This window comes from Aulonocara sp. 'chitande type north' Nkhata Bay, unplaced genomic scaffold, assembly GCF_057382095.1.
Source record: "Aulonocara sp. 'chitande type north' Nkhata Bay isolate Kocher_YH1m ecotype deep benthic unplaced genomic scaffold, A_spYH_male_GT1.1 unmapped_scaffold_23, whole genome shotgun sequence".
In the NCBI taxonomy this organism is placed as follows: Eukaryota; Metazoa; Chordata; class Actinopteri; order Cichliformes; family Cichlidae; genus Aulonocara; species Aulonocara sp. 'chitande type north' Nkhata Bay.
This window is the reverse complement of record NW_028234355.1, coordinates 713818-735562: the sequence shown is the minus strand read 5'-3', so window position 1 is coordinate 735562 and position 21745 is coordinate 713818.

Sequence of the window (21745 nt, the reverse complement as noted above, 5' to 3'; positions counted from 1 at the left end):
CAGAAAAAGGAAAGGAAACTTAGCTTAGAACCATGCAGCGCTACAGGAGACGGCAGCACTGCAGAGGTGAGGACCGGCACCTGTTTGAAAGAGACAAATGCACACAAACACACACAACAACGAACGAGAAACAAACACAGAGAGAGGACAAAGTGGTTATACAGAACTTGAGGACATTATCTACATGTAATTATCTACATAATTATAAATTTGTTGTGTTTTCTTTAACAATGTCAGAAGGAGAGAGGCACTGAGGCACCGTCTTCCGCCCCCCGACGCTCCTGCTGCGCCTCCTCCTTCTGACAGGAACTGCCTACAGAACAAGCATGAATGATGCCTGAGTGGACACACGCAACTCACAAGTTCCTGGCTCTGTCAGCTCCTCTGCAGAGGGTTTCCCTAAGAAGGTGGACCTAGCAGGGTCACCGGGGGACGGGGAGCTGTGCCTCACGGCCCTCACTTCGTCGGAGAAACCCTCATGCAGAGTTCAGAAACTTGTGTGTTGAGTATGTCGCTGTGAGCCTCCACCATTTAACTAGTGGGTGAAGCCTGAACTGTCTAGAGACAGACCAGACCAGCTGCACAACACAGACACTTCAAACCTGAGGACAAATCTGAGAGAACAGAAAAAGGAAAGGAAACTTAGCTTAGAACTATGCAGCGCTACAGGAGACGGCAGCACTGCAGAGGTGAGGACCGGCACCTGTTTGAAAGAGACAAATGCACACAAACACACACAACAACGAACGAGAAACAAACACAGAGAGAGGACAAAGTGGTTATACAGAACTTGAGGACATTATCTACATGTAATTATCTACATAATTATAAATTTGTTGTGTTTTCTTTAACAATGTCAGAAGGAGAGAGGCACTGAGGCACCGTCTTCCGCCCCCCGACGCTCCTGCTGCGCCTCCTCCTTCTGACAGGAACTGCCTACAGAACAAGCATGAATGATGCCTGAGTGGACACACGCAACTCACAAGTTCCTGGCTCTGTCAGCTCCTCTGCAGAGGGTTTCCCTAAGAAGGTGGACCTAGCAGGGTCACCGGGGGACGGGGAGCTGTGCCTCACGGCACTCACTTCGCCGGAGAAACCCTCATGCAGAGTTCAGAAACTTGTGTGTTGAGTATGTCGCTGTGAGCCTCCACCATTTAACTAGTGGGTGAAGCCTGAACTGTCTAGAGACAGACCAGACCAGCTGCACAACACAGACACTTCAAACCTGAGGACAAATCTGAGAGAACAGAAAAAGGAAAGGAAACTTAGCTTAGAACCATGCAGCGCTACAGGAGACGGCAGCACTGCAGAGGTGAGGACCGGCACCTGTTTGAAAGAGACAAATGCACACAAACACACACAACAACGAACGAGAAACAAACACAGAGAGAGGACAAAGTGGTTATACAGAACTTGAGGACATTATCTACATGTAATTATCTACATAATTATAAATTTGTTGTGTTTTCTTTAACAATGTCAGAAGGAGAGAGGCACTGAGGCACCGTCTTCCGCCCCCCGACGCTCCTGCTGCGCCTCCTCCTTCTGACAGGAACTGCCTACAGAACAAGCATGAATGATGCCTGAGTGGACACACGCAACTCACAAGTTCCTGGCTCTGTCAGCTCCTCTGCAGAGGGTTTCCCTAAGAAGGTGGACCTAGCAGGGTCACCGGGGGACGGGGAGCTGTGCCTCACGGCCCTCACTTCGCCGGAGAAACCCTCATGCAGAGTTCAGAAACTTGTGTGTTGAGTATGTCGCTGTGAGCCTCCACCATTTAACTAGTGGGTGAAGCCTGAACTGTCTAGAGACAGACCAGACCAGCTGCACAACACAGACACTTCAAACCTGAGGACAAATCTGAGAGAACAGAAAAAGGAAAGGAAACTTAGCTTAGAACCATGCAGCGCTACAGGAGACGGCAGCACTGCAGAGGTGAGGACCGGCACCTGTTTGAAAGAGACAAATGCACACAAACACACACAACAACGAACGAGAAACAAACACAGAGAGAGGACAAAGTGGTTATACAGAACTTGAGGACATTATCTACATGTAATTATCTACATAATTATAAATTTGTTGTGTTTTCTTTAACAATGTCAGAAGGAGAGAGGCACTGAGGCACCGTCTTCCGCCCCCCAACGCTCCTGCTGCGCCTCCTCCTTCTGACAGGAACTGCCTACAGAACAAGCATGAATGATGCCTGAGTGGACACACGCAACTCACAAGTTCCTGGCTCTGTCAGCTCCTCTGCAGAGGGTTTCCCTAAGAAGGTGGACCTAGCAGGGTCACCGGGGGACGGGGAGCTGTGCCTCACGGCCCTCACTTCGCCGGAGAAACCCTCATGCAGAGTTCAGAAACTTGTGTGTTGAGTATGTCGCTGTGAGCCTCCACCATTTAACTAGTGGGTGAAGCCTGAACTGTCTAGAGACAGACCAGACCAGCTGCACAACACAGACACTTCAAACCTGAGGACAAATCTGAGAGAACAGAAAAAGGAAAGGAAACTTAGCTTAGAACCATGCAGCGCTACAGGAGACGGCAGCACTGCAGAGGTGAGGACCGGCACCTGTTTGAAAGAGACAAATGCACACAAACACACACAACAACGAACGAGAAACAAACACAGAGAGAGGACAAAGTGGTTATACAGAACTTGAGGACATTATCTACATGTAATTATCTACATAATTATAAATTTGTTGTGTTTTCTTTAACAATGTCAGAAGGAGAGAGGCACTGAGGCACCGTCTTCCGCCCCCCAACGCTCCTGCTGCGCCTCCTCCTTCTGACAGGAACTGCCTACAGAACAAGCATGAATGATGCCTGAGTGGACACACGCAACTCACAAGTTCCTGGCTCTGTCAGCTCCTCTGCAGAGGGTTTCCCTAAGAAGGTGGACCTAGCAGGGTCACCGGGGGACGGGGAGCTGTGCCTCACGGCCCTCACTTCGTCGGAGAAACCCTCATGCAGAGTTCAGAAACTTGTGTGCTGAGTATGTCGCTGTGAGCCTCCACCATTTAACTAGTGGGTGAAGCCTGAACTGTCTAGAGACAGACCAGACCAGCTGCACAACACAGACACTTCAAACCTGAGGACAAATCTGAGAGAACAGAAAAAGGAAAGGAAACTTAGCTTAGAACCATGCAGCGCTACAGGAGACGGCAGCACTGCAGAGGTGAGGACCGGCACCTGTTTGAAAGAGACAAATGCACACAAACACACACAACAACGAACGAGAAAGAAACACTGAGAGAGGACAAAGTGGTTATACAGAACTTGAGGACATTATCTACATGTAATTATCTACATAATTATAAATTTGTTGTGTTTTCTTTAACAATGTCAGAAGGAGAGAGGCACTGAGGCACCGTCTTCCGCCCCCCGACGCTCCTGCTGCGCCTCCTCCTTCTGACAGGAACTGCCTACAGAACAAGCATGAATGATGCCTGAGTGGACACACACAACTCACAAGTTCCTGGCTCTGTCAGCTCCTCTGCAGAGGGTTTCCCTAAGAAGGTGGACCTAGCAGGGTCACCGGGGGACGGGGAGCTGTGCCTCACGGCCCTCACTTCGTCGGAGAAACCCTCATGCAGAGTTCAGAAACTTGTGTGTTGAGTATGTCGCTGTGAGCCTCCACCATTTAACTAGTGGGTGAAGCCTGAACTGTCTAGAGACAGACCAGACCAGCTGCACAACGCAGACACTTCAAACCTGAGGACAAATCTGAGAGAACAGAAAAAGGAAAGGAAACTTAGCTTAGAACCATGCAGCGCTACAGGAGACGGCAGCACTGCAGAGGTGAGGACCGGCACCTGTTTGAAAGAGACAAATGCACACAAACACACACAACAACGAACGAGAAACAAACACTGAGAGAGGACAAAGTGGTTATACAGAACTTGAGGACATTATCTACATGTAATTATCTACATAATTATAAATTTGTTGTGTTTTCTTTAACAATGTCAGAAGGAGAGAGGCACTGAGGCACCGTCTTCCGCCCCCCGACGCTCCTGCTGCGCCTCCTCCTTCTGACAGGAACTGCCTACAGAACAAGCATGAATGATGCCTGAGTGGACACACGCAACTCACAAGTTCCTGGCTCTGTCAGCTCCTCTGCAGAGGGTTTCCCTAAGAAGGTGGACCTAGCAGGGTCACCGGGGGACGGGGAGCTGTGCCTCACGGCCCTCACTTCGTCGGAGAAACCCTCATGCAGAGTTCAGAAACTTGTGTGTTGAGTATGTCGCTGTGAGCCTCCACCATTTAACTAGTGGGTGAAGCCTGAACTGTCTAGAGACAGACCAGACCAGCTGCACAACACAGACACTTCAAACCTGAGGACAAATCTGAGAGAACAGAAAAAGGAAAGGAAACTTAGCTTAGAACCATGCAGCGCTACAGGAGACGGCAGCACTGCAGAGGTGAGGACCGGCACCTGTTTGAAAGAGACAAATGCACGCAAACACACACAACAACGAACGGGAAACAAACACAGAGAGAGGACAAAGTGGTTATACAGAACTTGAGGACATTATCTACATGTAATTATCTACATAATTATAAATTTGTTGTGTTTTCTTTAACAATGTCAGAAGGAGAGAGGCACTGAGGCACCGTCTTCCGCCCCCCGACGCTCCTGCTGCGCCTCCTCCTTCTGACAGGAACTGCCTACAGAACAAGCATGAATGATGCCTGAGTGGACACACGCAACTCACAAGTTCCTGGCTCTGTCAGCTCCTCTGCAGAGGGTTTCCCTAAGAAGGTGGACCTAGCAGGGTCACCGGGGGACGGGGAGCTGTGCCTCACGGCCCTCACTTCGTCGGAGAAACCCTCATGCAGAGTTCAGAAACTTGTGTGTTGAGTATGTCGCTGTGAGCCTCCACCATTTAACTAGTGGGTGAAGCCTGAACTGTCTAGAGACAGACCAGACCAGCTGCACAACACAGACACTTCAAACCTGAGGACAAATCTGAGAGAACAGAAAAAGGAAAGGAAACTTAGCTTAGAACCATGCAGCGCTACAGGAGACGGCAGCACTGCAGAGGTGAGGACCGGCACCTGTTTGAAAGAGACAAATGCACGCAAACACACACAACAACGAACGGGAAACAAACACAGAGAGAGGACAAAGTGGTTATACAGAACTTGAGGACATTATCTACATGTAATTATCTACATAATTATAAATTTGTTGTGTTTTCTTTAACAATGTCAGAAGGAGAGAGGCACTGAGGCACCGTCTTCCGCCCCCCGACGCTCCTGCTGCGCCTCCTCCTTCTGACAGGAACTGCCTACAGAACAAGCATGAATGATGCCTGAGTGGACACACGCAACTCACAAGTTCCTGGCTCTGTCAGCTCCTCTGCAGAGGGTTTCCCTAAGAAGGTGGACCTAGCAGGGTCACCGGGGGACGGGGAGCTGTGCCTCACGGCCCTCACTTCGTCGGAGAAACCCTCATGCAGAGTTCAGAAACTTGTGTGTTGAGTATGTCGCTGTGAGCCTCCACCATTTAACTAGTGGGTGAAGCCTGAACTGTCTAGAGACAGACCAGACCAGCTGCACAACACAGACACTTCAAACCTGAGGACAAATCTGAGAGAACAGAAAAAGGAAAGGAAACTTAGCTTAGAACCATGCAGCGCTACAGGAGACGGCAGCACTGCAGAGGTGAGGACCGGCACCTGTTTGAAAGAGACAAATGCACACAAACACACACAACAACGAACGAGAAACAAACACTGAGAGAGGACAAAGTGGTTATACAGAACTTGAGGACATTATCTACATGTAATTATCTACATAATTATAAATTTGTTGTGTTTTCTTTAACAATGTCAGAAGGAGAGAGGCACTGAGGCACCGTCTTCCGCCCCCCGACGCTCCTGCTGCGCCTCCTCCTTCTGACAGGAACTGCCTACAGAACAAGCATGAATGATGCCTGAGTGGACACACGCAACTCACAAGTTCCTGGCTCTGTCAGCTCCTCTGCAGAGGGTTTCCCTAAGAAGGTGGACCTAGCAGGGTCACCGGGGGACGGGGAGCTGTGCCTCACGGCACTCACTTCGCCGGAGAAACCCTCATGCAGAGTTCAGAAACTTGTGTGTTGAGTATGTCGCTGTGAGCCTCCACCATTTAACTAGTGGGTGAAGCCTGAACTGTCTAGAGACAGACCAGACCAGCTGCACAACACAGACACTTCAAACCTGAGGACAAATCTGAGAGAACAGAAAAAGGAAAGGAAACTTAGCTTAGAACCATGCAGCGCTACAGGAGACGGCAGCACTGCAGAGGTGAGGACCGGCACCTGTTTGAAAGAGACAAATGCACACAAACACACACAACAACGAACGAGAAACAAACACAGAGAGAGGACAAAGTGGTTATACAGAACTTGAGGACATTATCTACATGTAATTATCTACATAATTATAAATTTGTTGTGTTTTCTTTAACAATGTCAGAAGGAGAGAGGCACTGAGGCACCGTCTTCCGCCCCCCGACGCTCCTGCTGCGCCTCCTCCTTCTGACAGGAACTGCCTACAGAACAAGCATGAATGATGCCTGAGTGGACACACGCAACTCACAAGTTCCTGGCTCTGTCAGCTCCTCTGCAGAGGGTTTCCCTAAGAAGGTGGACCTAGCAGGGTCACCGGGGGACGGGGAGCTGTGCCTCACGGCCCTCACTTCGCCGGAGAAACCCTCATGCAGAGTTCAGAAACTTGTGTGTTGAGTATGTCGCTGTGAGCCTCCACCATTTAACTAGTGGGTGAAGCCTGAACTGTCTAGAGACAGACCAGACCAGCTGCACAACACAGACACTTCAAACCTGAGGACAAATCTGAGAGAACAGAAAAAGGAAAGGAAACTTAGCTTAGAACCATGCAGCGCTACAGGAGACGGCAGCACTGCAGAGGTGAGGACCGGCACCTGTTTGAAAGAGACAAATGCACACAAACACACACAACAACGAACGAGAAACAAACACAGAGAGAGGACAAAGTGGTTATACAGAACTTGAGGACATTATCTACATGTAATTATCTACATAATTATAAATTTGTTGTGTTTTCTTTAACAATGTCAGAAGGAGAGAGGCACTGAGGCACCGTCTTCCGCCCCCCGATGCTCCTGCTGCGCCTCCTCCTTCTGACAGGAACTGCCTACAGAACAAGCATGAATGATGCCTGAGTGGACACACGCAACTCACAAGTTCCTGGCTCTGTCAGCTCCTCTGCAGAGGGTTTCCCTAAGAAGGTGGACCTAGCAGGGTCACCGGGGGACGGGGAGCTGTGCCTCACGGCCCTCACTTCGCCGGAGAAACCCTCATGCAGAGTTCAGAAACTTGTGTGTTGAGTATGTCGCTGTGAGCCTCCACCATTTAACTAGTGGGTGAAGCCTGAACTGTCTAGAGACAGACCAGACCAGCTGCACAACGCAGACACTTCAAACCTGAGGACAAATCTGAGAGAACAGAAAAAGGAAAGGAAACTTAGCTTAGAACCATGCAGCGCTACAGGAGACGGCAGCACTGCAGAGGTGAGGACCGGCACCTGTTTGAAAGAGACAAATGCACACAAACACACACAACAACGAACGAGAAACAAACACAGAGAGAGGAAAAAGTGGTTATAAAGAACTTGAGGACATTATCTACATGTAATTATCTACATAATTATAAATTTGTTGTGTTTTCTTTAACAATGTCAGAAGGAGAGAGGCACTGAGGCACCGTCTTCCGCCCCCCGACGCTCCTGCTGCGCCTCCTCCTTCTGACAGGAACTGCCTACAGAACAAGCATGAATGATGCCTGAGTGGACACACGCAACTCACAAGTTCCTGGCTCTGTCAGCTCCTCTGCAGAGGGTTTCCCTAAGAAGGTGGACCTAGCAGGGTCACCGGGGGACGGGGAGCTGTGCCTCACGGCCCTCACTTCGCCGGAGAAACCCTCATGCAGAGTTCAGAAACTTGTGTGTTGAGTATGTCGCTGTGAGCCTCCACCATTTAACTAGTGGGTGAAGCCTGAACTGTCTAGAGACAGACCAGACCAGCTGCACAACACAGACACTTCAAACCTGAGGACAAATCTGAGAGAACAGAAAAAGGAAAGGAAACTTAGCTTAGAACCATGCAGCGCTACAGGAGACGGCAGCACTGCAGAGGTGAGGACCGGCACCTGTTTGAAAGAGACAAATGCACACAAACACACACAACAACGAACGAGAAACAAACACAGAGAGAGGACAAAGTGGTTATACAGAACTTGAGGACATTATCTACATGTAATTATCTACATAATTATAAATTTGTTGTGTTTTCTTTAACAATGTCAGAAGGAGAGAGGCACTGAGGCACCGTCTTCCGCCCCCCGATGCTCCTGCTGCGCCTCCTCCTTCTGACAGGAACTGCCTACAGAACAAGCATGAATGATGCCTGAGTGGACACACGCAACTCACAAGTTCCTGGCTCTGTCAGCTCCTCTGCAGAGGGTTTCCCTAAGAAGGTGGACCTAGCAGGGTCACCGGGGGACGGGGAGCTGTGCCTCACGGCCCTCACTTCGTCGGAGAAACCCTCATGCAGAGTTCAGAAACTTGTGTGTTGAGTATGTCGCTGTGAGCCTCCACCATTTAACTAGTGGGTGAAGCCTGAACTGTCTAGAGACAGACCAGACCAGCTGCACAACACAGACACTTCAAACCTGAGGACAAATCTGAGAGAACAGAAAAAGGAAAGGAAACTTAGCTTAGAACCATGCAGCGCTACAGGAGACGGCAGCACTGCAGAGGTGAGGACCGGCACCTGTTTGAAAGAGACAAATGCACACAAACACACACAACAACGAACGAGAAACAAACACAGAGAGAGGACAAAGTGGTTATACAGAACTTGAGGACATTATCTACATGTAATTATCTACATAATTATAAATTTGTTGTGTTTTCTTTAACAATGTCAGAAGGAGAGAGGCACTGAGGCACCGTCTTCCGCCCCCCGACGCTCCTGCTGCGCCTCCTCCTTCTGACAGGAACTGCCTACAGAACAAGCATGAATGATGCCTGAGTGGACACAAACACACACGCAACTCACAAGTTCCTGGCTCTGTCAGCTCCTCTGCAGAGGGTTTCCCTAAGAAGGTGGACCTAGCAGGGTCACCGGGGGACGGGGAGCTGTGCCTCACGGCCCTCACTTCGCCGGAGAAACCCTCATGCAGAGTTCAGAAACTTGTGTGTTGAGTATGTCGCTGTGAGCCTCCACCATTTAACTAGTGGGTGAAGCCTGAACTGTCTAGAGACAGACCAGACCAGCTGCACAACACAGACACTTCAAACCTGAGGACAAATCTGAGAGAACAGAAAAAGGAAAGGAAACTTAGCTTAGAACCATGCAGCGCTACAGGAGACGGCAGCACTGCAGAGGTGAGGACCGGCACCTGTTTGAAAGAGACAAATGCACACAAACACACACAACAACGAACGAGAAACAAACACTGAGAGAGGACAAAGTGGTTATACAGAACTTGAGGACATTATCTACATGTAATTATCTACATAATTATAAATTTGTTGTGTTTTCTTTAACAATGTCAGAAGGAGAGAGGCACTGAGGCACCGTCTTCCGCCCCCCGACGCTCCTGCTGCGCCTCCTCATTCTGATAGGAACTGCCTACAGAACAAGCATGAATGATGCCTGAGTGGACACACGCAACTCACAAGTTCCTGGCTCTGTCAGCTCCTCTGCAGAGGGTTTCCCTAAGAAGGTGGACCTAGCAGGGTCACCGGGGGACGGGGAGCTGTGCCTCACGGCCCTCACTTCGTCGGAGAAACCCTCATGCAGAGTTCAGAAACTTGTGTGTTGAGTATGTCGCTGTGAGCCTCCACCATTTAACTAGTGGGTGAAGCCTGAACTGTCTAGAGACAGACCAGACCAGCTGCACAACACAGACACTTCAAACCTGAGGACAAATCTGAGAGAACAGAAAAAGGAAAGGAAACTTAGCTTAGAACCATGCAGCGCTACAGGAGACGGCAGCACTGCAGAGGTGAGGACCGGCACCTGTTTGAAAGAGACAAATGCACACAAACACACACAACAACGAACGAGAAACAAACACAGAGAGAGGAAAAAGTGGTTATAAAGAACTTGAGGACATTATCTACATGTAATTATCTGCATAATTATAAATTTGTTGTGTTTTCTTTAACAATGTCAGAAGGAGAGAGGCACTGAGGCACCGTCTTCCGCCCCCCGACGCTCCTGCTGCGCCTCCTCCTTCTGACAGGAACTGCCTACAGAACAAGCATGAATGATGCCTGAGTGGACACACGCAACTCACAAGTTCCTGGCTCTGTCAGCTCCTCTGCAGAGGGTTTCCCTAAGAAGGTGGACCTAGCAGGGTCACCGGGGGACGGGGAGCTGTGCCTCACGGCCCTCACTTCGCCGGAGAAACCCTCATGCAGAGTTCAGAAACTTGTGTGTTGAGTATGTCGCTGTGAGCCTCCACCATTTAACTAGTGGGTGAAGCCTGAACTGTCTAGAGACAGACCAGACCAGCTGCACAACACAGACACTTCAAACCTGAGGACAAATCTGAGAGAACAGAAAAAGGAAAGGAAACTTAGCTTAGAACCATGCAGCGCTACAGGAGACGGCAGCACTGCAGAGGTGAGGACCGGCACCTGTTTGAAAGAGACAAATGCACACAAACACACACAACAACGAACGAGAAACAAACACAGAGAGAGGACAAAGTGGTTATACAGAACTTGAGGACATTATCTACATGTAATTATCTACATAATTATAAATTTGTTGTGTTTTCTTTAACAATGTCAGAAGGAGAGAGGCACTGAGGCACCGTCTTCCGCCCCCCGATGCTCCTGCTGCGCCTCCTCCTTCTGACAGGAACTGCCTACAGAACAAGCATGAATGATGCCTGAGTGGACACACGCAACTCACAAGTTCCTGGCTCTGTCAGCTCCTCTGCAGAGGGTTTCCCTAAGAAGGTGGACCTAGCAGGGTCACCGGGGGACGGGGAGCTGTGCCTCACGGCCCTCACTTCGCCGGAGAAACCCTCATGCAGAGTTCAGAAACTTGTGTGTTGAGTATGTCGCTGTGAGCCTCCACCATTTAACTAGTGGGTGAAGCCTGAACTGTCTAGAGACAGACCAGACCAGCTGCACAACGCAGACACTTCAAACCTGAGGACAAATCTGAGAGAACAGAAAAAGGAAAGGAAACTTAGCTTAGAACCATGCAGCGCTACAGGAGACGGCAGCACTGCAGAGGTGAGGACCGGCACCTGTTTGAAAGAGACAAATGCACACAAACACACACAACAACGAACGAGAAACAAACACAGAGAGAGGAAAAAGTGGTTATAAAGAACTTGAGGACATTATCTACATGTAATTATCTACATAATTATAAATTTGTTGTGTTTTCTTTAACAATGTCAGAAGGAGAGAGGCACTGAGGCACCGTCTTCCGCCCCCCGACGCTCCTGCTGCGCCTCCTCCTTCTGACAGGAACTGCCTACAGAACAAGCATGAATGATGCCTGAGTGGACACAAACACACACGCAACTCACAAGTTCCTGGCTCTGTCAGCTCCTCTGCAGAGGGTTTCCCTAAGAAGGTGGACCTAGCAGGGTCACCGGGGGACGGGGAGCTGTGCCTCACGGCCCTCACTTCGCCGGAGAAACCCTCATGCAGAGTTCAGAAACTTGTGTGTTGAGTATGTCGCTGTGAGCCTCCACCATTTAACTAGTGGGTGAAGCCTGAACTGTCTAGAGACAGACCAGACCAGCTGCACAACACAGACACTTCAAACCTGAGGACAAATCTGAGAGAACAGAAAAAGGAAAGGAAACTTAGCTTAGAACCATGCAGCGCTACAGGAGACGGCAGCACTGCAGAGGTGAGGACCGGCACCTGTTTGAAAGAGACAAATGCACACAAACACACACAACAACGAACGAGAAACAAACACAGAGAGAGGACAAAGTGGTTATACAGAACTTGAGGACATTATCTACATGTAATTATCTACATAATTATAAATTTGTTGTGTTTTCTTTAACAATGTCAGAAGGAGAGAGGCACTGAGGCACCGTCTTCCGCCCCCCGATGCTCCTGCTGCGCCTCCTCCTTCTGACAGGAACTGCCTACAGAACAAGCATGAATGATGCCTGAGTGGACACACGCAACTCACAAGTTCCTGGCTCTGTCAGCTCCTCTGCAGAGGGTTTCCCTAAGAAGGTGGACCTAGCAGGGTCACCGGGGGACGGGGAGCTGTGCCTCACGGCCCTCACTTCGCCGGAGAAACCCTCATGCAGAGTTCAGAAACTTGTGTGTTGAGTATGTCGCTGTGAGCCTCCACCATTTAACTAGTGGGTGAAGCCTGAACTGTCTAGAGACAGACCAGACCAGCTGCACAACACAGACACTTCAAACCTGAGGACAAATCTGAGAGAACAGAAAAAGGAAAGGAAACTTAGCTTAGAACCATGCAGCGCTACAGGAGACGGCAGCACTGCAGAGGTGAGGACCGGCACCTGTTTGAAAGAGACAAATGCACACAAACACACACAACAACGAACGAGAAACAAACACAGAGAGAGGACAAAGTGGTTATACAGAACTTGAGGACATTATCTACATGTAATTATCTACATAATTATAAATTTGTTGTGTTTTCTTTAACAATGTCAGAAGGAGAGAGGCACTGAGGCACCGTCTTCCGCCCCCCGACGCTCCTGCTGCGCCTCCTCCTTCTGACAGGAACTGCCTACAGAACAAGCATGAATGATGCCTGAGTGGACACACGCAACTCACAAGTTCCTGGCTCTGTCAGCTCCTCTGCAGAGGGTTTCCCTAAGAAGGTGGACCTAGCAGGGTCACCGGGGGACGGGGAGCTGTGCCTCACGGCCCTCACTTCGTCGGAGAAACCCTCATGCAGAGTTCAGAAACTTGTGTGTTGAGTATGTCGCTGTGAGCCTCCACCATTTAACTAGTGGGTGAAGCCTGAACTGTCTAGAGACAGACCAGACCAGCTGCACAACACAGACACTTCAAACCTGAGGACAAATCTGAGAGAACAGAAAAAGGAAAGGAAACTTAGCTTAGAACCATGCAGCGCTACAGGAGACGGCAGCACTGCAGAGGTGAGGACCGGCACCTGTTTGAAAGAGACAAATGCACACAAACACACACAACAACGAACGAGAAACAAACACAGAGAGAGGAAAAAGTGGTTATAAAGAACTTGAGGACATTATCTACATGTAATTATCTGCATAATTATAAATTTGTTGTGTTTTCTTTAACAATGTCAGAAGGAGAGAGGCACTGAGGCACCGTCTTCCGCCCCCCGACGCTCCTGCTGCGCCTCCTCCTTCTGACAGGAACTGCCTACAGAACAAGCATGAATGATGCCTGAGTGGACACACGCAACTCACAAGTTCCTGGCTCTGTCAGCTCCTCTGCAGAGGGTTTCCCTAAGAAGGTGGACCTAGCAGGGTCACCGGGGGACGGGGAGCTGTGCCTCACGGCCCTCACTTCGCCGGAGAAACCCTCATGCAGAGTTCAGAAACTTGTGTGTTGAGTATGTCGCTGTGAGCCTCCACCATTTAACTAGTGGGTGAAGCCTGAACTGTCTAGAGACAGACCAGACCAGCTGCACAACACAGACACTTCAAACCTGAGGACAAATCTGAGAGAACAGAAAAAGGAAAGGAAACTTAGCTTAGAACCATGCAGCGCTACAGGAGACGGCAGCACTGCAGAGGTGAGGACCGGCACCTGTTTGAAAGAGACAAATGCACACAAACACACACAACAACGAACGAGAAACAAACACAGAGAGAGGACAAAGTGGTTATACAGAACTTGAGGACATTATCTACATGTAATTATCTACATAATTATAAATTTGTTGTGTTTTCTTTAACAATGTCAGAAGGAGAGAGGCACTGAGGCACCGTCTTCCGCCCCCCGATGCTCCTGCTGCGCCTCCTCCTTCTGACAGGAACTGCCTACAGAACAAGCATGAATGATGCCTGAGTGGACACACGCAACTCACAAGTTCCTGGCTCTGTCAGCTCCTCTGCAGAGGGTTTCCCTAAGAAGGTGGACCTAGCAGGGTCACCGGGGGACGGGGAGCTGTGCCTCACGGCCCTCACTTCGCCGGAGAAACCCTCATGCAGAGTTCAGAAACTTGTGTGTTGAGTATGTCGCTGTGAGCCTCCACCATTTAACTAGTGGGTGAAGCCTGAACTGTCTAGAGACAGACCAGACCAGCTGCACAACGCAGACACTTCAAACCTGAGGACAAATCTGAGAGAACAGAAAAAGGAAAGGAAACTTAGCTTAGAACCATGCAGCGCTACAGGAGACGGCAGCACTGCAGAGGTGAGGACCGGCACCTGTTTGAAAGAGACAAATGCACACAAACACACACAACAACGAACGAGAAACAAACACAGAGAGAGGAAAAAGTGGTTATAAAGAACTTGAGGACATTATCTACATGTAATTATCTACATAATTATAAATTTGTTGTGTTTTCTTTAACAATGTCAGAAGGAGAGAGGCACTGAGGCACCGTCTTCCGCCCCCCGACGCTCCTGCTGCGCCTCCTCCTTCTGACAGGAACTGCCTACAGAACAAGCATGAATGATGCCTGAGTGGACACACGCAACTCACAAGTTCCTGGCTCTGTCAGCTCCTCTGCAGAGGGTTTCCCTAAGAAGGTGGACCTAGCAGGGTCACCGGGGGACGGGGAGCTGTGCCTCACGGCCCTCACTTCGCCGGAGAAACCCTCATGCAGAGTTCAGAAACTTGTGTGTTGAGTATGTCGCTGTGAGCCTCCACCATTTAACTAGTGGGTGAAGCCTGAACTGTCTAGAGACAGACCAGACCAGCTGCACAACACAGACACTTCAAACCTGAGGACAAATCTGAGAGAACAGAAAAAGGAAAGGAAACTTAGCTTAGAACCATGCAGCGCTACAGGAGACGGCAGCACTGCAGAGGTGAGGACCGGCACCTGTTTGAAAGAGACAAATGCACACAAACACACACAACAACGAACGAGAAACAAACACAGAGAGAGGACAAAGTGGTTATACAGAACTTGAGGACATTATCTACATGTAATTATCTACATAATTATAAATTTGTTGTGTTTTCTTTAACAATGTCAGAAGGAGAGAGGCACTGAGGCACCGTCTTCCGCCCCCCGATGCTCCTGCTGCGCCTCCTCCTTCTGACAGGAACTGCCTACAGAACAAGCATGAATGATGCCTGAGTGGACACACGCAACTCACAAGTTCCTGGCTCTGTCAGCTCCTCTGCAGAGGGTTTCCCTAAGAAGGTGGACCTAGCAGGGTCACCGGGGGACGGGGAGCTGTGCCTCACGGCCCTCACTTCGCCGGAGAAACCCTCATGCAGAGTTCAGAAACTTGTGTGTTGAGTATGTCGCTGTGAGCCTCCACCATTTAACTAGTGGGTGAAGCCTGAACTGTCTAGAGACAGACCAGACCAGCTGCACAACGCAGACACTTCAAACCTGAGGACAAATCTGAGAGAACAGAAAAAGGAAAGGAAACTTAGCTTAGAACCATGCAGCGCTACAGGAGACGGCAGCACTGCAGAGGTGAGGACCGGCACCTGTTTGAAAGAGACAAATGCACACAAACACACACAACAACGAACGAGAAACAAACACAGAGAGAGGACAAAGTGGTTATACAGAACTTGAGGACATTATCTACATGTAATTATCTACATAATTATAAATTTGTTGTGTTTTCTTTAACAATGTCAGAAGGAGAGAGGCACTGAGGCACCGTCTTCCGCCCCCCGACGCTCCTGCTGCGCCTCCTCCTTCTGACAGGAACTGCCTACAGAACAAGCATGAATGATGCCTGAGTGGACACACGCAACTCACAAGTTCCTGGCTCTGTCAGCTCCTCTGCAGAGGGTTTCCCTAAGAAGGTGGACCTAGCAGGGTCACCGGGGGACGGGGAGCTGTGCCTCACGGCCCTCACTTCGCCGGAGAAACCCTCATGCAGAGTTCAGAAACTTGTGTGTTGAGTATGTCGCTGTGAGCCTCCACCATTTAACTAGTGGGTGAAGCCTGAACTGTCTAGAGACAGACCAGACCAGCTGCACAACACAGACACTTCAAACCTGAGGACAAATCTGAGAGAACAGAAAAAGGAAAGGAAACTTAGCTTAGAACCATGCAGCGCTACAGGAGACGGCAGCACTGCAGAGGTGAGGACCGGCACCTGTTTGAAAGAGACAAATGCACACAAACACACACAACAACGAACGAGAAACAAACACAGAGAGAGGACAAAGTGGTTATACAGAACTTGAGGACATTATCTACATGTAATTATCTACATAATTATAAATTTGTTGTGTTTTCTTTAACAATGTCAGAAGGAGAGAGGCACTGAGGCACCGTCTTCCGCCCCCCGATGCTCCTGCTGCGCCTCCTCCTTCTGACAGGAACTGCCTACAGAACAAGCATGAATGATGCCTGAGTGGACACACGCAACTCACAAGTTCCTGGCTCTGTCAGCTCCTCTGCAGAGGGTTTCCCTAAGAAGGTGGACCTAGCAGGGTCACCGGGGGACGGGGAGCTGTGCCTCACGGCCCTCACTTCGCCGGAGAAACCCTCATGCAGAGTTCAGAAACTTGTGTGTTGAGTATGTCGCTGTGAGCCTCCACCATTTAACTAGTGGGTGAAGCCTGAACTGTCTAGAGACAGACCAGACCAGCTGCACAACGCAGACACTTCAAACCTGAGGACAAATCTGAGAGAACAGAAAAAGGAAAGGAAACTTAGCTTAGAACCATGCAGCGCTACAGGAGACGGCAGCACTGCAGAGGTGAGGACCGGCACCTGTTTGAAAGAGACAAATGCACACAAACACACACAACAACGAACGAGAAACAAACACAGAGAGAGGAAAAAGTGGTTATAAAGAACTTGAGGACATTATCTACATGTAATTATCTACATAATTATAAATTTGTTGTGTTTTCTTTAACAATGTCAGAAGGAGAGAGGCACTGAGGCACCGTCTTCCGCCCCCCGACGCTCCTGCTGCGCCTCCTCCTTCTGACAGGAACTGCCTACAGAACAAGCATGAATGATGCCTGAGTGGACACAAACACACACGCAACTCACAAGTTCCTGGCTCTGTCAGCTCCTCTGCAGAGGGTTTCCCTAAGAAGGTGGACCTAGCAGGGTCACCGGGGGACGGGGAGCTGTGCCTCACGGCCCTCACTTCGTCGGAGAAACCCTCATGCAGAGTTCAGAAACTTGTGTGCTGAGTATGTCGCTGTGAGCCTCCACCATTTAACTAGTGGGTGAAGCCTGAACTGTCTAGAGACAGACCAGACCAGCTGCACAACACAGACACTTCAAACCTGAGGACAAATCTGAGAGAACAGAAAAAGGAAAGGAAACTTAGCTTAGAACCATGCAGCGCTACAGGAGACGGCAGCACTGCAGAGGTGAGGACCGGCACCTGTTTGAAAGAGACAAATGCACACAAACACACACAACAACGAACGAGAAACAAACACAGAGAGAGGACAAAGTGGTTATACAGAACTTGAGGACATTATCTACATGTAATTATCTACATAATTATAAATTTGTTGTGTTTTCTTTAACAATGTCAGAAGGAGAGAGGCACTGAGGCACCGTCTTCCGCCCCCCGACGCTCCTGCTGCGCCTCCTCCTTCTGACAGGAACTGCCTACAGAACAAGCATGAATGATGCCTGAGTGGACACACACAACTCACAAGTTCCTGGCTCTGTCAGCTCCTCTGCAGAGGGTTTCCCTAAGAAGGTGGACCTAGCAGGGTCACCGGGGGACGGGGAGCTGTGCCTCACGGCCCTCACTTCGTCGGAGAAACCCTCATGCAGAGTTCAGAAACTTGTGTGTTGAGTATGTCGCTGTGAGCCTCCACCATTTAACTAGTGGGTGAAGCCTGAACTGTCTAGAGACAGACCAGACCAGCTGCACAACACAGACACTTCAAACCTGAGGACAAATCTGAGAGAACAGAAAAAGGAAAGGAAACTTAGCTTAGAACCATGCAGCGCTACAGGAGACGGCAGCACTGCAGAGGTGAGGACCGGCACCTGTTTGAAAGAGACAAATGCACACAAACACACACAACAACGAACGAGAAACAAACACAGAGAGAGGAAAAAGTGGTTATAAAGAACTTGAGGACATTATCTACATGTAATTATCTACATAATTATAAATTTGTTGTGTTTTCTTTAACAATGTCAGAAGGAGAGAGGCACTGAGGCACCGTCTTCCGCCCCCCGACGCTCCTGCTGCGCCTCCTCCTTCTGACAGGAACTGCCTACAGAACAAGCATGAATGATGCCTGAGTGGACACACGCAACTCACAAGTTCCTGGCTCTGTCAGCTCCTCTGCAGAGGGTTTCCCTAAGAAGGTGGACCTAGCAGGGTCACCGGGGGACGGGGAGCTGTGCCTCACGGCCCTCACTTCGTCGGAGAAACCCTCATGCAGAGTTCAGAAACTTGTGTGTTGAGTATGTCGCTGTGAGCCTCCACCATTTAACTAGTGGGTGAAGCCTGAACTGTCTAGAGACAGACCAGACCAGCTGCACAACGCAGACACTTCAAACCTGAGGACAAATCTGAGAGAACAGAAAAAGGAAAGGAAACTTAGCTTAGAACCATGCAGCGCTACAGGAGACGGCAGCACTGCAGAGGTGAGGACCGGCACCTGTTTGAAAGAGACAAATGCACACAAACACACACAACAACGAACGAGAAACAAACACAGAGAGAGGACAAAGTGGTTATACAGAACTTGAGGACATTATCTACATGTAATTATCTACATAATTATAAATTTGTTGTGTTTTCTTTAACAATGTCAGAAGGAGAGAGGCACTGAGGCACCGTCTTCCGCCCCCCCGACGCTCCTGCTGCGCCTCCTCCTTCTGACAGGAACTGCCTACAGAACAAGCATGAATGATGCCTGAGTGGACACACGCAACTCACAAGTTCCTGGCTCTGTCAGCTCCTCTGCAGAGGGTTTCCCTAAGAAGGTGGACCTAGCAGGGTCACCGGGGGACGGGGAGCTGTGCCTCACGGCCCTCACTTCGCCGGAGAAACCCTCATGCAGAGTTCAGAAACTTGTGTGTTGAGTATGTCGCTGTGAGCCTCCACCATTTAACTAGTGGGTGAAGCCTGAACTGTCTAGAGACAGACCAGACCAGCTGCACAACACAGACACTTCAAACCTGAGGACAAATCTGAGAGAACAGAAAAAGGAAAGGAAACTTAGCTTAGAACCATGCAGCGCTACAGGAGACGGCAGCACTGCAGAGGTGAGGACCGGCACCTGTTTGAAAGAGACAAATGCACACAAACACACACAACAACGAACGAGAAACAAACACAGAGAGAGGAAAAAGTGGTTATACAGAACTTGAGGACATTATCTACATGTAATTATCTACATAATTATAAATTTGTTGTGTTTTCTTTAACAATGTCAGAAGGAGAGAGGCACTGAGGCACCGTCTTCCGCCCCCCGACGCTCCTGCTGCGCCTCCTCCTTCTGACAGGAACTGCCTACAGAACAAGCATGAATGATGCCTGAGTGGACACACGCAACTCACAAGTTCCTGGCTCTGTCAGCTCCTCTGCAGAGGGTTTCCCTAAGAAGGTGGACCTAGCAGGGTCACCGGGGGACGGGGAGCTGTGCCTCACGGCCCTCACTTCGCCGGAGAAACCCTCATGCAGAGTTCAGAAACTTGTGTGTTGAGTATGTCGCTGTGAGCCTCCACCATTTAACTAGTGGGTGAAGCCTGAACTGTCTAGAGACAGACCAGACCAGCTGCACAACACAGACACTTCAAACCTGAGGACAAATCTGAGAGAACAGAAAAAGGAAAGGAAACTTAGCTTAGAACCATGCAGCGCTACAGGAGACGGCAGCACTGCAGAGGTGAGGACCGGCACCTGTTTGAAAGAGACAAATGCACACAAACACACACAACAACGAACGAGAAACAAACACAGAGAGAGGAAAAAGTGGTTATAAAGAACTTGAGGACATTATCTACATGTAATTATCTACATAATTATAAATTTGTTGTGTTTTCTTTAACAATGTCAGAAGGAGAGAGGCACTGAGGCACCGTCTTCCGCCCCCCGACGCTCCTGCTGCGCCTCCTCCTTCTGACAGGAACTGCCTACAGAACAAGCATGAATGATGCCTGAGTGGACACACGCAACTCACAAGTTCCTGGCTCTGTCAGCTCCTCTGCAGAGGGTTTCCCTAAGAAGGTGGACCTAGCAGGGTCACCGGGGGACGGGGAGCTGTGCCTCACGGCCCTCACTTCGTCGGAGAAACCCTCATGCAGAGTTCAGAAACTTGTGTGTTGAGTATGTCGCTGTGAGCCTCCACCATTTAACTAGTGGGTGAAGCCTGAACTGTCTAGAGACAGACCAGACCAGCTGCACAACGCAGACACTTCAAACCTGAGGACAAATCTGAGAGAACAGAAAAAGGAAAGGAAACTTAGCTTAGAACCATGCAGCGCTACAGGAGACGGCAGCACTGCAGAGGTGAGGACCGGCACCTGTTTGAAAGAGACAAATGCACACAAACACACACAACAACGAACGAGAAACAAACACAGAGAGAGGACAAAGTGGTTATACAGAACTTGAGGACATTATCTACATGTAATTATCTACATAATTATAAATTTGTTGTGTTTTCTTTAACAATGTCAGAAGGAGAGAGGCACTGAGGCACCGTCTTCCGCCCCCCCGACGCTCCTGCTGCGCCTCCTCCTTCTGACAGGAACTGCCTACAGAACAAGCATGAATGATGCCTGAGTGGACACACGCAACTCACAAGTTCCTGGCTCTGTCAGCTCCTCTGCAGAGGGTTTCCCTAAGAAGGTGGACCTAGCAGGGTCACCGGGGGACGGGGAGCTGTGCCTCACGGCCCTCACTTCGCCGGAGAAACCCTCATGCAGAGTTCAGAAACTTGTGTGTTGAGTATGTCGCTGTGAGCCTCCACCATTTAACTAGTGGGTGAAGCCTGAACTGTCTAGAGACAGACCAGACCAGCTGCACAACACAGACACTTCAAACCTGAGGACAAATCTGAGAGAACAGAAAAAGGAAAGGAAACTTAGCTTAGAACCATGCAGCGCTACAGGAGACGGCAGCACTGCAGAGGTGAGGACCGGCACCTGTTTGAAAGAGACAAATGCACACAAACACACACAACAACGAACGAGAAACAAACACAGAGAGAGGACAAAGTGGTTATACAGAACTTGAGGACATTATCTACATGTAATTATCTACATAATTATAAATTTGTTGTGTTTTCTTTAACAATGTCAGAAGGAGAGAGGCACTGAGGCACCGTCTTCCGCCCCCCGACGCTCCTGCTGCGCCTCCTCCTTCTGACAGGAACTGGCTACAGAACAAGCATGAATGATGCCTGAGTGGACACACGCAACTCACAAGTTCCTGGCTCTGTCAGCTCCTCTGCAGAGGGTTTCCCTAAGAAGGTGGACCTAGCAGGGTCACCGGGGGACGGGGAGCTGTGCCTCACGGCCCTCACTTCGTCGGAGAAACCCTCATGCAGAGTTCAGAAACTTGTGTGTTGAGTATGTCGCTGTGAGCCTCCACCATTTAACT